This window comes from Triplophysa dalaica, chromosome 3 (assembly GCF_015846415.1).
Source record: "Triplophysa dalaica isolate WHDGS20190420 chromosome 3, ASM1584641v1, whole genome shotgun sequence".
In the NCBI taxonomy this organism is placed as follows: domain Eukaryota; kingdom Metazoa; phylum Chordata; class Actinopteri; order Cypriniformes; family Nemacheilidae; genus Triplophysa; species Triplophysa dalaica.
In genome coordinates, this window is record NC_079544.1 from 23,939,880 (window position 1) to 23,953,882 (window position 14,003).

Consider the following 14,003-nt stretch of genomic DNA (forward strand, 5'->3'; position numbering starts at 1 on the left):
CCTTATATTTGTCGGGTCCCGGTCTGGGTTGGTTCGTTCTCTGTATTTAAAAAATTATAAATAAAAAATCATCCTAGTTGTCGTTCATGTTCTAACTTTACGTCTGGCTCACAAGCAAACACGACTAATAAAGTAGACGGTTCTAGTTATAATGAGAAGGAGAGCAGGATCAAAATCTTTGAGAGAACAGATGTCTATCGGCTTCAATTGACACCACACCTGGTTATTAAAATGCTTAATTTCATGCAGAAAGAGATTTGAGGTAGCTGAGAATAATTCCTTTGATATTTAGAAGACAGGAATTTTGTTTTAGTAAGATGATAGTCTAATGCTCTATTCAGACTCTTAGATTAAGATGATGTAAAAGAAAAGTTGTTGCTGTTGTGTTGAACATTTCACTTGTAAGATCAGTTCAATTTCTTCAAATTAATAATAAACAGACATCAGATGAACATATAAGAGTAGTTTAGAACCATGAAAACTTTGATCACTTCATAGATTTTCTCGGTGAGCCAGTGAGATTCAAGAGATGATTTTAACACTCTACTTCACCCGGATCTGCTCTCTGAACCCTGAAGTCCTACGAGGTTTGCCTGTGGCAAAAGCATCACCTTACCCCTCATGCCTGTAAAGAACTTTTCATTCTTTACCTGTTATTATTTCCAATAATACAGGAATCAGTCATTTTAAACATAAAACAACAAATGATTAAACAATTATAGATATAGACAGATGAAAATACAGACAGAAGATGAAAATGATGATGTTGCTCTTTCATAGCTCAGCAGCTAATGGAGTTCTTAGTTGTGTTTTGTTTAACATATTCTGAGATATTCCATTGTTTAAGAGAAATAAAAACTGAAACAAATGAGTCTTGTTCAAACAGTATGGAGGTGTAAAATAAATGTAAATTGTAGAGGTAAAATAATCTGGATTTGGTTGAATTTGACGTTCATATTGATTTGAGTTCATAATGAAATCTTCAGTAATATTGACTTTTGAATACCGACTTGACAAATCTGAGCTCTGTATGAGATACCGTTGAGATCTCTTCCGAAACTTCCGAGTCAAATTTCCCTCTTTAGGATAAATCAATGAGCTACTTTCTGCAAAAAAAGAAACGTCCTCTGACTTTCAACTGGTTTTACTTTCAGTAAACTTAATATGTGTAAATATTTGTATGAACACTAAAAGAGCCAACACCATAAGACATAAACTAAAAATGTTTCACAGACATGTGACTAACAGAAATAGAATAATGTGTCCCTGAATGAAGGTAGGCTCAAAATCAAAAGTACCAGTCAGTTTCTGGTGTGGCCACCAGCTGCTTGAAGTACTGCACACTGTAAAAAAAATCCTGTAAAATTTACAGTAAACTACTGGCAGCAGGGTTGCCAGCCAGTTACTGTAAATTGTACAGCCACAGTACTGTAATTTAATTTACAGCCATTTACTGTAATTGCAGAATACAGGAAAAACTGTAATTTTGAATAGCAACAGTATAATGCTGTATTTTTTACAGCAAATTGCTTGATTTTAATTTACTTTATTTAGAAGAAATACATAAATCACTGTATATCCAGTATGTTTTGCATACTGGATATACAGTGTTTATTTTTTTTTAATTGATACAAAAATACATTACAGACAAATTGTGTACGTTGTTGTACATGAAATAATTTTATTCAGTAAGAACTTCATAGTATCCAACATGGCTCTTTAAACATTCATGTTTAAACAACACGTTAACCAACATTACCATCATGAAACAACATTGCAAAACAAGGCCCAAGTGAGTCTGTAAAACGGTCCACATCTTGATCCATCAGAGCACAACAAGTAGCTGGAACTATGGAAACGAAACAAGAGAATAATGTTAGATATTCAATTTATAGTCAGAGAAAAACAGAGGACAACATCTACAGTCAGAGAATAATAAAATGATGTAATTCAATGATGAGATCTGTGTGTGTGTGTGTGTGTGTGTGTGTATGTGTGTGTGCGTGTGTCTGTGTGTGTGTGTGTGTGTGTGTGTGCTTCTTACTTTTCATCGATTACACTGAATATTCATCATTGTGTTTAGAAGAGCGGCGACATGTGGGTTCACTGCAACCTGTTTCTTCTGTATCCTGGCATTTTAGATGACGCTGCTTGTTCCACTCTCTGGATTAATATCCACAAAGAGTCAGGAAAAACTAAATGTTATATATTAAATGTACAAAATATATTATATTAAAACACATGAATTAAATCATCAGCTTGCTAGTGTTAAATAGGGGAGACTTCTAAATAATTTGCCCAAAAAAATTGCATCTCTCGTTGAGAAATATTGTTTTAAAGGTCTTAACAGGTATATAACATTAACATATCTATAAAAAGCAGGTAAGGAAGTTGTTCAATTAATACCTTTCAGTGGACTCCAAGAGACACGCTGACCCATCCTGGTACTCAAGCCTGAATATGTAACATGCTATGAACAGAGTGGGAAGGCCAGACATGAAGCTGTGCTGAGAACCGTCACACAGAACCTAACCTTCAGTAGTCAGCATCCAGTGGCCTGCATGGCAAAGTGTGTCCTAAAACAAACAATTATACATGTGACAATAGTAATAGTTAATAGTGACTATACAATTATCTTTAAGCATTTTACATTTTAACTACATTTTAGTATAAGTGACTCTACAACCAAACTCTAAGCAAATTAAACAGAGTAACTTACACTTAAAACCGTACTTATACAGAAATGTAATCCAACTAACGTTAGGGATGTCACGGTCAAGAAATTGTCACACTAGTATTTTGTAACGGGTCTCACTCCCACCCTCCAACGGTCCTATTTGGGAGACAGGCCTGCTATACAATGAGGGTGTCGCTAACGTCTTTTGCTCAAGCTCTCAGCTGGCCTCCGATACATATACTGTATATCTAGATGGTTACGTACATTAATCACTTTACCGGGCTATCCTCCGTGAACATCCACTTACCTCAAGCTATGGTGACTCATTTTAATTTGGGCGCTCGATTTAACGGATGACTGCATTTGCAAATTTGAATTACGACACAAAATAATCACGAGCGAGTGTGGTATCACAACTGTCGAAGCATGTAACTTTTACCGAGTCTACGGCGGGCGCGATGTTCAACATTAAAAAAACAACCGTCAACTTACTAATACAATGAACTGTAGCTCGTCACATACCGCCTTCACTCCTGGTGTGAACAAAAACTCTAAATAACATGAACAACTTCTGTCCTCAGGTGCTATAGCGACGGAGAATGTTTGAAATCTTACCGCGACGGCGCTGCTGAAACCCCGCAAGACTCCTTCGGTCCCCGCGGATGGAGGTTGAATCCGGGGTTAGCAATATGAACCGCGAATTTAGATACCTCTATATAAAGTTACCAGCATGATAGTTACCAAATATGGAAAAAAAATACGTGATAAGTTACCACAGGTGTGAATCATTCATTTTGCGCACTACCCCAATCTCGACTGTTGAAGATCATCCCGCCATTGTAGATTTGAAATTTACAGCAATATTCTGTACATTGAGTTAATCCGTCACGTGACCCCAGAATGCATTGCACTTTACAGCAATATTCTGTATTATTTAGAATACAGTCAGCTTCTGTAAAATAACGCTGTAGTTTTTACAGCAATTCGTTACAGTGCAGATTTGTCAGTTCTTGCTGTGAGATGTTACCCCACATTTCCACCAAGGCACTTGCAAGTTCCTGGACATTTCTGGGGGGAATGGCACTAGCCCTCACCCTGCGATCCAACAGGTCCCAGACGTGCTCAATGGGATTGAGATCCGGGCTCTTCGCTGGCCATGGCAGAACACTGACTCACGCACAGAACGAGCAGTATGGCTGGTGGCATTATCCTGCTGGAGGATCATGTCCGGATGAGCATGCATAAAGGGTACCACACACTGTTAAAAAAAAGTTATTTTACAGGTAAAGGTCTGTATTTTTTTACAGAACTTTCGAATTTTTTCATTATTCAAGGAAATACTGTTGTTTTACAGATATTTGCTGTATTTTAAAGTTCTACTGTTAAATCTACAGGTTATTGCCTGTATTTTGGTATTATATTAATTGTCTGTTATTAATATAAATTGTTCTGTATTTTTACAGAGCAATGTGTAAATGTACATGAGAGGTTGAAGTTTTTTTCTGTAAAAATATGAAAATGTTTTACCACAAATCAATTCAGCCAACGGGTTTCCATATCATTTAAGATCATTATGCACTGTTATTACAATTATTATGCACTGTTATTACAATAATTGTTGAAGTATTATTAAACTTCAACCTAGAAGACAAATAATAACAACCAAACTTTAATTCACCAAAGTGTATTCATTTAAAAATAAAACATAGGCGTGTGTGTGCATGCGTGCGTAGGCGCAGATTAAAATTTGCCGCCAAATACTTTTCCCGCCCAAGAATTTGTTTCTCCACTCACTCATTCCGAGTCTGCAATCTGAATCTTCACGTGTTGGAAGAGCGCGCGGCTCATATGGGTAAAATACGACAGCGTACACACCATCTTGCCACCTGATCACCGACTGAGGTAAATGTTTCATACTACATGACACGACATTTCATATAGCAAGGCTGCGTATTTCTGCTAAATTTAACATTTTTAAGCTAACATTAGCATTCCTTTAGGGCTCGAAAGATCATTTTACCTTGACTCAAAACGAGTCAACTTGTCGTTTAAATCAAAGTTTTTTCAAGTCTGTTATGGCAGTAACCGTAAGAAACGTTAACGTTATTGCAATATACAAACGTTTTTAAATGTTAAACGTAAAAGGCGGGTTATCGTTAACTGTATCAAGTCATTAACTTTTATTGATCTAATTCAGTGTCTGTACACCTTATTGAAGATGCTACTAAATGTACAGGAAAGCAGATTGGAAAACGAACTTTTTATTTTCTTATCCTTACATTCTGCGGTAATAGGTTCGCCTGTATATACATATGTTTTTGGTAAAATTAACTGAATTTGTTTTTACATATTGGATTGTTGGAAAATTGCATCGATACAGATGAACAGTTACACCCCTATGCAGTGGCTAAGTGAAAGTAATAATATATTGACTTTATATAAATAAAATAATATTAAATATGTCACATGGCAGTTGAAAACATTATTGTTTTGGCCTTTCCAGGCTCTCAGATCACTGTCTCAGTGGAACATGTTGTGCAATGCAAGAATGTAATTAAAAATAATTGTTTGTTTATTAATGCCAGGTCACGTGAAAAGACTGGAGATCTATAGCAGATGACGATGGCAATGCAGGTGTAACAAGTTTTTTTTTATGTGCATGAAGAAGTGATGATGATGTCGTGCTTTTTATACTGTATATCAATTTAATCATCATGTTGCTACTGTGGATCAGCAAGGTTTTGTTTCACAACAGTAAGTGTCTCCATTGTGTCAGATCCAACCATCTATTGTAAAACAGAGTTCCCTTTCTGTCGGTCTCTCGACGTTGTGTCGAGAACGACAGATGGGGTTCGCCCTTGAGAACCTATCAACTCTGACTACTATAGAAAAGGCCAATGAAATTTGGCGAATGAAATTTGCATGCCGGGCTCCGCCCCCGGATATCCGGTATAAAAGGAAGCCGGCGTGCATCATTCATCACCTTTTGTCCTTCAGAGCCATCGACTCATGAGTTCAACTCCAGATATATATATATCTCTCTTCTTACTACAACTACAACACAATGCCGGATCTGGATCCCAGCGGATCATCCCTCCTGCAGCGATCTTCCCCTGGGTGTCTCGCCGGTTCCAGTGGTGTCAGAGCTATTTCCACAGTCCTTTTCAGGACTTAATCCTCTACAGCGCGGCATGTCTTGGGTGCGGTACCCTCATCGAGGAGGGGGATGGGCACGAGCGCTGTGTTAGGTGTCTGGGCGTCCAGCACGCCGAAGCAGCGTTAGTGGACACATCTTGCCCGCACTGTAAGACTTCTGCTTCCCTTATAGCGAAGGCTTGCAGTGCTGCGGGCCAGGCTGCCTCCTCTCTCCACGCCATGGCCATCCTACAGGTCCACCAGGCGAAGGCGTTGAGAGAGCTCCATGAGGGTAGGGCCGACCCGGGTGACATGCAGGATCTCCGCGCCGCCACTGACCTCGCTCTAAGGGCGACTAAAGTAACGGCGCGGGTCCTGGGTCGGACGATGTCCACTCTGGTGGTCCAGGAGAGACACCTCTGGCTGAACCTTGCGAGTATGAGTGACGCCGACAAAGTACGCTTTCTCGACGCACCCATCTCGCAGGGTGGGCTGTTCGGTGACACCGTCAAGAGCTTCGCTCAGCAGTTCTCGGCGGTGAAGGAGCAGACGGAGGCGATAAGCCACATTCTTCCGTGCCGTGAATCGACGGCCCCCCGGCCCTCGACTTCCCGCGCAGCGCCTGCTCCCCGACAGCCCAGGGCCTCTTCGAACCCGACACCGGTTAAGGTGCACCCCCAGGCTTCACCCCGGAAGAGGACTCCGAAGGCAAGGCCCCCTCCACGCCAGCAACCCTCTAGGAAGCGGCCCTGACGAGAAGACGCCGGGGAAAACAACATCTGGCCCGACCGTCACAGTACCATCTCTGACAGGTTAGTATGGGACGAATCCTGCCCACTTGCTCACAAAGAGAGTTGTTTCCCCCGCGCGTTCAATCCAGCCGTTCGCACACTCCCCCGGACTGTGCTCGGCGAACCGCCCTCACACCCTGGTGAGGTGTGAGGCCGCATACATACGACAGCTGTCACCACTCTCGTTCCGACAGTGCGTGCCGTTGTCCCGCCAGGCAGGCAAAAAGGCGGAGCCAACCATCCCTCCGGGGAATCTCCGGCGACACCCGGTTGGCTCCACCCACCTACGAACCACCCTCCGTGGGAATGATGAAACAGGCCGTACCCTTGGTCCCCCTGTCACAGTCCCTGGGAGCTTGGCTGAAGTTGCCCACACTGTCTCGGTGGCTAATGCGGATGGTCCGTCCCGGCTACCCGATCCAGTTCGCCAGGGCCCCTCCCAAGTTTCGGGGCATCATCTCCCCCTCTCTCAGAGGCAGAGACGCTTCCGTGCTTCGGGCAGAGGTCTCCACCCTCCTGGCGAAACAGGCAATCGAGCCCGTCCCACAAGCCGAGATGTTCAGCGGGTTATACAGCCCGGTCTTCATCGTTCCGAAGAAAGACGGAGGGTTGCGCCCCATTCTGGACTTACGTACCCTGAACAGGCACCTCCACAAGCTGCCTTTCAAGATGCTAACCCAGAGGCGCATCCTGACATCTATCAGGTGTCAGGATTGGTTCGTGGCAATCGACCTGAAGGACGCTTACTTTCATGTCTCGATTCTTCCTCGACACCGGCCGTTCCTACGGTTCGCTTTCGAGGGTCGGGCATATCAGTACAGAGTCCTCCCCTTCGGTCTGTCCCTGTCTCCACGAGTCTTCGCGAAGATCGTGGAGGCCGCCCTCTCTCCTCTCCGGGAGAGAGGTGTGCGAATACTCAACTATCTCGACGACTGGCTTATCTTGGCACACTCGCGAGATCTGTTGTGTACTCAGAGGGACATGGTGCTCCGGCACCTAGATCGATTGGGTCTTCAGGTCAACCGAGAAAAGAGCAAGCTCTCCCCAGCGCAGAGTATCCTCTTTCTCGGTATGGAACTCAACTCTGTCACCATGATGGCGCAGCTGTCCGCAGCGCGCGCCCAGTCAGTGTTGGACTGCCTGGATCATTTCAAGCAGTCAGCGGTCCCCCTGAAACACTTTCAGAGGCTCATGGGACACATGGCATCTTCCGCGGCTATAACACCCCTCGGATTGATGCACATGAGACCGCTTCAACACTGGCTACAGAGTCGAGTTCCGAGGACGGCGTGGCACACCGGCAGCAGGCGTATGGTGGTAACTCCTGTTTGCCGACGCACCCTAACCCCTTGGTCTTCCATGACCTTTCTCCGAGCGGGAGTTCCCCTCGGACTAGCTACGAGGCACGTCGTGGTGACATCGGACGCTTCGCTGCAAGGGTGGGGTGCAGTGTGCAACGGGCACGCAGTAGCGGGGCGCTGGACGGGCCCCCGGCTGCGCTGGCACATCAATTGCCTAGAGTTGTGGACTGTACTGCTTGCACTGAGAAGGCTCCGGCCTCAAGTGCAAGGTCAGCACGTACTGGTTCGCCTGGACGGTACCACGGCCGTAGCGTACATCAATCGCCAGGGTGGCGTGCGCTCTCGACATCTATCACAACTTGCCCGACGCCTCCTCCTGTGGAGTCAGCAGGTGATCCGTTCCCTGCGGGCCACCTACATCCCAGGCGTATTGAACGAGACAGCCGACGCGCTCTCTTGCCAGTACACACCCTGCGGAGAGTGGCGACTCCACCCTCGTGCTGTCCAGCTTATTTGGGTGCGGTTCGGTCAGGCACAGATAGACCTCTTTGCCTCCCGCGACACCACCCATTGTCCGCTTTGGTACGCCCTGACCGAGGCCCCCCTCGGCATGGATGCCCTGGCGCACAGCTGGCCACGAGACAAGAGGAAGTACGCCTTCCCCCCAGTGAGCCTCCTTGCACAGACTCTGTGCAAGGTCAGGGAAGAGGAGCAACAGGTGTTACTGGTTGCACCCTACTGGCCCAACCGCACTTGGTTCTCGGAGCTGATGCTCTTGACAACAACTCCCCCCTGGCCCATTCCCCTGACAGTGGACCTGCTTTCTCAGGGGATGGGCACGTTCTGGCATCCCAGACCAGACCTCTGGAACCTCCATGTCTGGTCTCTGGACGGGACGAGGAGATCCTGAGTAGGTTACACCCCGCTGTGGCTGAAACCATCATACAGGGCAGGGCGCCATCCACTAGGCGGTTATACTCCTATAAATGGCGCCTCTTCTCATCCTGGTGTCTCTCCCAAGGAGAAGACCCACAGAGATGCTCGGTCGGGATCGTGTTGTCCTTCTACAACAGAGGCTGGAGACCAACATCTCCCCTTCCACACTGAAAGTGTATGTCGCCGCTATTGCCTCGCATCACGACTCAGTGGACGGAAGGTCTCTAGGGCAGCACGACCTGGTCACTATGTTTCTAAGGGGCCCGAGAAGACGCAACCCGCCTCGTCTCCGCTCCATACTCTCTTGGGACCTTAACGTGGTCCTGAGGGGCCTATCCGAGCCCCCCTTTGAGCCCCTGGAAGCTTCCGATCTTCCTCACCTCTCGAGTAAGACGGTTCTTCTTATGGCGCTCGCATCCTTCAAGAGGATAGGGGATCTCCATGCATTCTCTGTGTCCCCGGACTGCCTTCATTTCGGCCCTGGCTACTCTCACGTTCGCCTGAGACCCAGGCCCGGATACGTGCCCAAGGTTCCCACTACTCCCTTTCGGGACAAAGTGGTGAACTTGCAGGCGCTCCCCATCGGGGAGGAAGACCCAACCCGGTCCGTGTTGTGTCCAGTACGCGCACTGCGCCTCTACTTAGGCCGCACGCAGAGCTTCCGCAGTTCTGATCAGCTCTTTGTCTGTTTCGGAGGACAGCAGAAGGGGAAGGCTGTCTCCAAACAGAGATTAGCGCACTGGGTCATGGATGCCGTCACCACGGCATACCGATCACAGAGTCTGCCATGTCCATTGGCGGTTACGGTTCACTCCACTCGGGGTATAGCCACCTCATGGGCACTGGCCAGAGGCGCGTCTCTGGCAGACATTTGTAGAGCTGCGGGTTGGGCTACGCCCACCACCTTCGCAAGGTTTTACAACCTTCGCGTAAACCCGGTATCAGCCCACGTCCTACGTGGCGACATGTACGTACAGCAACTAGTCTGGTGAGGAGAGCAAGGTCTTTCTTTTGCTGAATCTGTCTGCTGCTTTTGACAATTATCCTCCAGTTTGTCCTTTCAACCCTCATGTCTCAGAAACTGCACTTCAGGTGTTCAAGTTTTCTTTCACAGGTAGGTCCTCCAGGTTGTTGTGAAGTGGGTGGGGTGTTCAGTGCTCATGACTGTAATTCAGAAACATGCATGTGTTTTCATATTACTGCTATCCTGATGACATGGGTCTTTACCTCTCATTCCAGCTAGATGCTCTGATGGTTGCTGCACACATCCTGCTGGATAGAAACTCCTTGCTGGATAGTGAATGGCCTTCAACTCAACCTCGACCAAAACAGAACTGCACATGTTTTCAACCACCCAACCTATAATTGACACACAAACTTAACAGACCACATGGCTTTGCGCGATCCTGCACATTTGCCTTGGACAACATAGAAGGAACAGGCTTACTATTGGAGCAGACACAACTCCTTGTTGGAACACTTGCTCTATCCAGACTGGACTATTGTAATGCTCTGCATCAACTGTTAAACCTCTGATCCAGAATGCAGCAGCAAAAGTTGTCTTTAACAAGCCAAAGAGACCATGTCACACCTCCTCGCATTAATTTGCACTGGTTCACAATTGCCGCTTCCATTTAATTCAAGGCTTTGATGACTGCCTACAGAACAGCCACTGGCTCTGCACCCCATACTTAAATTCACTACTTAAGACCTATGTGCCATCCAGAAACTTGTGTTTTGCAGTTATCCCAAATTCAATTTCATGGACCTTCACTTTGATTATTGCCTGCTCTTGCAATAATCTGCCTAACTCAACCCATTTTTAAGAAATGGCAAAATGCATCTTTATGAACACTTTTTTAAATAATGTATAGCCACATGTGCTGTGCTATTGTCTCACTGGGACTTGTTACTGCACCTATTGATGCTTCTTTTGTTCTCCTAATTTGAATGTTGCTTTGCAGAAAATGTTAATATTGCTGTTTTGTTATACATTTACATAAAAAGAATAAATGTTTTCAGCTAATGTAGGTGTTTTTGCATGTTAATAATGTACTAAACGCATGTATTCCGTATGATTTAATTTATACATCTTCACATACTGTGATTTTATATAGTGAATGTGCAGGTTCCTTTAAAACGCACAAGAATACATGAATTGTTAAATTGTATATTTACAAACATTTGTCTTTGCAATATGTACATACTTTGTTTTTATACAAAGTTGTTGGTTATTGTAGCTTATAATATCTGCATTTTAACTGTAAATTATTGTAGGAAGACAGCGGTTTCATAAAATAAATCCAAAAACCTTTCATTTACAATGTTTGGTTGGATTTTTTTTTATATTTTCTGTAAAAAGACAGATTACTCCTGTAAGTATACAAACATTTGGTTTTGAATATACACACTTACTGGGTTTTTATAAATTATTTATTAGTTATTGTACATGGAAACACAATATTTTAAAAATCAAATTGCCGTAGAAGGACGGAACATTTTTATAAAATAATTCATTAAAACCCTATATTTACAGAGATTAACCTGAAAGTCAGTTGTAATTTTACATAATTTTTCAGGTTTCCCATGGTTTAAAAACTAATCATCAACAGTAAAATACTGTAATTTAATTAATTTTGACTGTAAATTTTATTTCGTATTTTTACAGTTATTGCATGTAATTTTGTGAAATGGTTATTTACCGTCATTTAACAGAATTTGTCTGGAAACTCTGCTGCCAGACTTTTTACCGTTTTTTAAAGATATTTTTTTTACAGTGCATGAGGAAGGAGGATGTCTTCCCTGTACCGCAAGGCATTGAGATTGCCTGCAATGACAACAAGCTCAGTCCGATGGTGATGTGATATACCGCCCCAGACCATGACGGACCCCCCACCTCCAAATCGATCCCGCTCCAGGGTACAGGCCTCTGTGTAACGCTCATTCCTTCGACGATAAACAAGAATCCGTCCATCACCCCTGGTGAGACAAAATCGTGACTCATCAGTGAAGAGCACTTTTTGCCACTCCTGTCTGGTCCAGCGAAGGTGGGTTTGTGCCCATTGTTGCTGGTGATGTCTGGTAAGGACCTGCCTTACAACAGGCCTACAAGCCCTCAGTCCAGCCTCTCTTAGCCTATTGCGGAAAGTCTGAGCACTGATGGAGGGATTGTGTGTTCCTGTTGTGACTCGGCCAGTTGTTGTGGCTATCCTGTACCTGTCACGAAGGTGTGATATTCGGATGTACCGATCCTGTGCAGGTGTTGTTACACGTGGTCTTCCACTGCGAGGATGATCAGCTGTCCTTCCTGTCTCCCTGTAGAGCTGTCTTAGGCGTCTCACAGTGCGGACATGGCAATTTATTGCCCTAGCCACATCAGCAGTCCTCATGGCTCCCTGCAGCATGCCTAATGCACGTTCACGCAGATGAGCAGGGACCCTGGGCATCTTTCTTTTTTTAGGTGTTTTTCACAGTCGGTAGACAAGTCTCTTTAGTGTCCTGCGTTTTTAGAACTGTGACCTTAAATGCCTACTCTCTGTAAGCTGTTAAGGTCTTAACGACCATTCCACAGGTGCATGTTGATTAATTGATTATGGTTAATTGAACATGCATGGAAAACATTGTTTAAACCCTTTACATTGAAGATCTGTAAAGTAATTTGGATTTTTACAACATTATTGTTGAAATACACAGTCCTGAAAAAGGGACTCAAAGCATTTTCCAACAGATATTAATAAATAAAGAAAAATATGTAAAAGTATTAATTTGTTGATCCTAGACTTCAAGCTTTACAGTCGTCCACTTGCTGTATATTCAAACGGCTGCATTCATGTAAAAATAGATGAAAAAAGATCATACATTTGCTTTTCATCCATAGATGTTTTAGAAAACAAAAGAGAGCAGAAGAATCGAAACAATATGTTAAGTTAAATAAAGACAGGAGAAGAGAAGGTAAAAACAAGATCGGTCTAATGAGACACTATTGAGCAGAAAACAACATCTGTTTGGCTTCTGGCTATAATCTGAGTACACATTTGCCAGAGAGGTACAGTTTGGTAAAGGACCATATCTTTCAAGAAACTCATAAACAGATGCAGTGAACAGGTTTTTTGCCACCTCAACTTTTTCAACAATTCAAAATGAGTTCACATTTAATCTAAAGCCTTGCAGAGTCTTTCAAAGGCAATTTTGTTTCACCCGTTAGATATTTGCATTTGAATTGTAGTTCTTTATGCATCAAATCACAGAAAATAAAAATATATCTTCTATGTTTTGCTTTCTGTTATGAGCAATAGCAGTTCGATCTCACCTTTTCTTTTGAAATGTCCACCTCCATGTTAACATGGCGAAATTGCACATCATGAAAGAGGACAAGGTATGTAGGAGCTTTTAATGTCAAAGCATCTCTATTGTAAGATTTGTGATCTATTTTAAAATGTGTGATCCATACCAAAAGAGAATCACCATTCCTTTGCTATTATTAGGATTGATCTATTTTGATATATGTTTTGTAAAATTACAATGATTGAGGTAACTGTAGGTCTGTTTTATCTATATAATTGTGTGGTTAATTCTGTTGAATTGTAAATTTCTATTGATTTACTCTTCGTTCGAGCTGGGAAAGCGTCCGGAAAAGACAGCATCTGGCTGCCGTCTATAAAGAAAACGTGTTCTGGGATCATTTTATGGAAGTAGTGGGGCTTCGAATGAGGTTTTTAACAAAGTTACCTGTATGCATTTGCAGATGCGTTTATCTAAAGTGACTTACACTGTATTCAAAACCTTTGTTGTGACTTTTGCAATGAATGCCATGCTCTACCAATTGAACTACAGGAACACTGAAAATACATAATCAATACAGGATTTAAAACAGTTAAGTGTTGTTGAGAACAGAGATGCATTTATTCACAATCATAAAGCATTTACAGCAAAGCTAACACACTTTTCATTTCAATCTTTTTTTCAGTCCATTTATGGTCATTTTAATTTATCTACATTTATTAAATCAAGTAAAGCAATACAATACACAATATAATTTGTCGTTGGACATATTATAAGTGTTTTGCTCTACCATTGATGCCTAAATTGCTTTTGTAATTGTATGTTTAGGTCTTTAGAATGGACATTTAGAAATGTGGAGAAACAAAATGACTGTCCAAGAAA

The 14,003-nt window shown here is 43.4% G+C and overlaps 1 long non-coding RNA gene across 1 annotated transcript; it reads right to left on the bottom strand.

The window, feature by feature from the left end:
- Positions 1–1,352: 1,352 nt before the first annotated feature.
- LOC130418151 (uncharacterized) lies at positions 1,353–3,599 on the bottom strand. Its single transcript, XR_008906300.1, has 4 exons — positions 3,451–3,599; positions 2,407–2,576; positions 2,045–2,163; positions 1,353–1,849 (listed from the first exon to the last, which is right to left on the bottom strand). It is a non-coding gene; the product is annotated as an uncharacterized LOC130418151 (long non-coding RNA).
- Between the last annotated feature and the right edge of the window lie 10,404 nt (positions 3,600–14,003).